Genomic DNA, 5,950 nt, shown 5'->3' on the forward strand with positions numbered 1-5,950 from the left:
GTAGTCTAGTCCATTAATCAATGGATGTTATCTAATTCTAAGGGTTTTGGGACCCCTTCAAAACTTGTTTTATCATAATCGAAAACCATTAGACTACAATAGTAGAAATCCTTTAGTAATAATACTCTCTATTCTGTGTTCTTTAGAATTCCTGGTAATATCGGTCCCATTATTGGGACCCTAGTTAGATTGTGTTGTGGTTGTTGTTACGAATTTTAAAAAAAAATATTTATATAATACCTAATAAAAAATAAAGCAAGAAATAAGATATGATTGATAAAATCTATCTCTGCTTAATGTTTATCCTATGAGAGAGGGCAGGGGCCTAAGGGATGGGAAATGGAAAGGGGGGAAAATTCTAGGAGACTTATGAAGAGAGGTGACTAATTAAGGAATCAAATAACCACAATGGGATGCGATATAGATTAATACAAGACCAAATCCTAAACACTTGTGGTCAAAGGTGATAACAATAATTTGATAAAGATCAAGGAGTATACTAAAATAAGGATATTAGACATAATGGATAGCCCTAATTGAGAGGAGAGAATACTTAAACAAGAAGTGGAACCTGTTGGCAGCAAAGCAGTAGGAAAATTGAGAGGGGGGAGGTGGTGAATCATTTTTTACCAAAATCCTCAACTTCAGATATGATTAAGAACAATAATAACATAAATAATCACCACAACAACAACACACATAACACATAATTTTTTGACATGGAAAACCTAGTTAAGGGAAAAAACATTATGGGAACCTACCCACAGTAAGATGACACTTTGCAGTAGTATGTGTAAATATTACAATAGGGAATTCACATGCATTCAGGCACACTTCCTAGAGATCAGTACTCAAACACAAGAAGAGCTACAACCCTAGGAAGACTCACTTCCTTACAAAGATCGGACAACACTAAAGATTACATGAACTGAAAGAATAGCATCACCAAATACTTGCTTACAGTTTTGGTTAAGCATAATGTCTGCACAACAACTTTTCTTTGTTCTTCCACACTTCTGAATGATAGATTCGCTTGTTTGCACATACAATATAATATCAGATCATAAACACAACCATAGAGACGCAACTCACATGATTACAACACCTATTTATATAATTCATCAACCTTAAACATAAGGTCGGCTCAACACATAAGACCTAATTACAAAATTATATCACATGATTTATAAATTCATAAGTGGACTAATAAAATGTTGGAAAAGACATAGAATGGACCCAAATCAAATCCTAGAACACATAACATCACCAAATAATTCATCAAGATCATCCATAACACGATAAACCATCAAATATGTCGCATAACACAAAGAATTACAGCAGACCAATAAAATCTTCAATAACACACACCATAATCAATGCAAAACACCAAAACTCATAGCACAGAATTAAAGAACATCAACAAGAAATGTGAATTCCACCGCAATCACCACAACAACTCGGATAATAAGAATCATCATTAACACCATCACCAGAGCTCAAGAACACCAACTAACAAATTGAAATATATTCTTGTGAAGTTCCAAATCATGAACCATCTGATCAGAGCAAACACATGAATGTCCCAAACACTCTCCCAAATGCACAACTCAAGATATAATTATTCCTTAGCAATATGGATCAAATACCAGACAAAGTTGTGGTATTTCTACAATACTCAACACTAAAAAACCAACCATCACATAGGATCACCTAACTCAATCGAATCACCTCATAGTATCATGAAACTCATTTTGAATCAACTAGAGATAAGCATCTCAAAACCCAATAAACCACATCAACAGATCTGCAATAGATCACCCAAACCAACTCTATGCAACAAACCACTTCTCTACAACACAAGAATATGTTGACATCAATGACAACAACATATACCAACAACTCTAATATCCAACAATCTCCCCCTTTGGTATTGATGGAAACATATGAATGTGAAAAAAATTCAATGCAAGGAAATAAATCAACATCCAACAATATCCCCTTGAGATCATAAGGATCAACTCCCACTCAGACAAACAACTCAAAATACTTCAATGTTTTTCACATGATCTTCTCCCACTTTGACAGTAATGCCAAAGACACAGACAAATCATCATTCTCTGATGCATCTCTCCTCTAAGAAGGGCAATATCTCCCACTTAGAATAAACTCACAAATCTGATCAATTGAATCACACACTGACTACTCTCTCGGAGCAACAACACCAACTCATCAATCTAGATAATGGGATAAGACAATGGAGTCCACCAATTCAATGCATCTTAATGAATCTAGTTCCCAGTAGGAGGGGCAATCACCCCAACTTCTCTCTTAGATATAGAAATGTATCTACTAGAAAAGGCTTAATAAATATATATGAAATCTATTCCTTTGTAGATACATACTCCAATCTGACTTCCTTATCACTAACCTCCTCTCTCAGAAAGTGAAATTTGATTGATATATGCTTTATCTTAGAGTGTACCACTACATTCTTAGAATATTGATAGCACTAGAATTATCACAATATATAATAGTAGACTCATTATAAAAAACTCTAATATACTTTAGCATCTACTTCAACCAAATAACCTGAGTACAGTTGCTAGCACCAGCAATGTATTCATCTTCGGTAGTAGATAGAGAAATAGCATCTTGTTTCTTAATTGTCTCAGAACAAGTTCCCTTGTTTTGTTCTATTCAATCTAATCTAACTCTGCTTTCATAGCTTTTACCCATTTTTTCACCTTTACAAGCTTCAGCAACATCTTTTGGCTCAATTTTAGAAATTAAACATCTCTCTTCAGCAGCAATTCTTCACCTAGTCACTGCACCTTTATTTTTATGACCAAAATTCTGATTATATAAATGATTTAGTCTTACATACCTCAGGGTCTTCTGATTATTTTCATTTTTATCCTCTTTGACTTCTTCACCAGCATCAGCATCAACATTCACAATCTCTACCTCTATTAGATCACTCTGCTTCATGCTTAGACTCTACACTTGCTTTGAAATAACAGCCTGATCATCAAAGTCATATCCACATGCTCTAATTTTCTTCCCATTTTTGTCATCAACCTTCACATTCACACTTTCCACTATATTTATCAATCTCTTGTTGTAACACTGGTAGGATTTTCTCTTAGTAGTAAATCCTATAAAGATTCCTTCATCGCATCTTGCATAAAATCTATTTATATCCTCATCTCTTTTGACATAACATTTTCTTCCAAAGATTCTGAAATATCTAACTATAGGAACATGACCAAACCATAGCTCATAAGGGGTCTTACTAAAATCACCTTTTATATGCACCCAATTGAATGTGTAAATAGTAGTGTTAACAACTTCTCTCCTATAGATATGTGAAACATTTCCTTCAATCATCATAGTTCTAGTAGCATCCAAAATTGTTATGTTCTTCCTTTGAACAACTTCATTTTGCTAAGGGGTTCTCAGAGTAGATAATTATCTTTTGATTTCGTACTCTTCAAAAAATGAATTAAACTCATTGGAGGTGAATTCTCCACCTCTGTCAGACCTCAAACACTTCAGCTTCAATCTTGTCTCAATCCCTATTCTAGCTTTGAATATTTTGAACTTCTCCAGTGCTTCAGATTTCTCCTTTAGAAAAGTGACCTGCATCATCCCAGAATAGATATCAATCAACAACATAAAATATCTATCTCCCTACAAGATTCTCACTCTAGAAGGTCCACATAAATCAGTATGCACAAGATCTAATAATCCTTGAGATGTATACAGTTTTCTCTAGAATGAAATTCTTGTTTTCTTTCCCAATTGACATTCTTTACATACTGGATCAGAAATCTTCTCTATCTTAGGCAAATCTCTAATAGATTGAGTAGAACTAATCTTAATCATGCAATCAAAGTTAACATGACACATTCTCCTATTCCACAACCAACTCTCATCAATCTGAGGAATCAAACAACTTTTCTCACCAGCATTCAGTTGAAAGATATTACCTTTAGTTTTAGTTCTTGATGCAATCTATATATCAGAGCTATTCAAGATCTTACATTTCCCATTCTTAAATTTGAAATCATATCCTTTATCAACCATCTATCCAACACTCAAAATATTATGCTTCAAACCTTCAACATATAAAACATCATCAGTATTATACTTGCCATCAATAGAAATAGAGCCTCTACCATAGACTACACAAACTTTATTGTTTCCAAATATCACCAAACAACCATCATACTTCTCCATATTCACAAATTTACCTTTATCACCTGTCACATGATGTGAACAACCACTGTCAATCACGCATTCATCTTTCTCATCAATTTTAGCAGCCAAAGCCTTCCGTTTAGTAGTATATCTTGTAGAATCAATAGGTATTTAATCATCTCCCTTGATAGAAATGAACACAAATTCATCTTTAGAATTCTCTTTCTCAGACTCCTCATCTGTCACACCTTCGTCAACAACATAATGATGCTTCTTCTCATATCTATACTTCTTGTTAGGCTTGTAAGTCTTATCATACTTTGAAACTTTTTCTACTCTCTCCGGACACCTATAAGAAGAATGACCAATCTCATTGCAAGAAAAACATTTCAAAGGTAGCTTCCCTTCATACTTATTGACTCCCTTAGGAAATCTTATAGCAATAAGTGCTTGAATGTCTTCTAGCTCTCTTTCTTGTTCTTCCATCTCTCTCATTTCTCTTTCACATCTGGACACCCTAGTTGAACTTTCTCCTAGATCATACTTATACTTCCCGGATACAGTAGCTTTAAATGCAGTCTCAATTTTGACATGTGAATCACCAAGTTCGCTCAATTGAAAAGCAATAATCTTACCAACCAACATATCTCTTGTCAAAGTTCCCACAGTCTAGACCTCGTCTATAGCAGCAACTTTATGTTTGTGAGTAAGAGACAAAGATGTCAATACTTTAGCCACAATCTCATCTTCTTCAAGGACTCCACTGACACATTTGATGTATAGCACAAGATCATTCACTTTAGCCATAAAGGATGTAATATTTTCATCTTCTCTCCTTCTTAGCAACTCATACTTTCCTTTCAAGCTTTACAATTTAGTAACTTTCACATGTTTATCTCGTTCATACAGGGTTTCAAGCTTCACCCAAATCTCATGTGCAGCCTATAATTCCATCACATTAGTCATCTCTGCATTAGTCAAGGCACTTAGCAATGCTTCTTTAGCTCCAATATTACTTTCAACATCCTTAATCTTAGCTGCAAGGTGAACCCAATAGTGGGTTACACTTTTTTGCTAACTTTGATAATTCAATTTTCATTTAAAGAAAAAATCTCACATTCAGACACTTATTAGTCTTAAACCATAAGGAATTTGAAGATTATTTCAATTAGTTATTTGTGACATTTTGCGTTTAGATTCTAAATATATTTTTCCAAAAAAAAATTTAATCAATTTATTTCCATTTTTCTATCTCCCTCCGAAACTAGTTTTTTACAAAACACAACATTTTTAAAGAGTGATACTCATTTGGTATGGCATAAGTTTTCTTCTGAAATAGATATGAATGTGATTATTTTGAATTTAGTTTTTTTAGCATCCATATCTAATGTTTGCAATTAGTTTCATAACATTATCTTCAATATTTCATATTTTATCAAGTTTTGAAGTCGAGTTAACTGTAATTTGGACATATTTTCATTTGGTTGATCATAACCTATTGTGTATGTATCCAAATTCAATTTTTTTTAGTTCGAAAGAGGACTTCAATACCTAGTGCACAAATATTTTTTGAATTTTTTTTCACTTGTTTACTATTTTTCCATAGTTTCGTTGAACTCAGAAGTTGATGTTCGATATTAAACCTATGGTTAGTTAATCTTAAAAAAAAGCATAATAAACTCTTTAAATATTAAAATAATAGTAATTAGAAATCTTGCTTCGAGTAATACTATCATGCATTTGGGTTTGT

This window comes from Cryptomeria japonica, chromosome 4, assembly GCF_030272615.1.
Source record: "Cryptomeria japonica chromosome 4, Sugi_1.0, whole genome shotgun sequence".
Classification (NCBI taxonomy): Eukaryota; Viridiplantae; Streptophyta; class Pinopsida; order Cupressales; family Cupressaceae; genus Cryptomeria; species Cryptomeria japonica.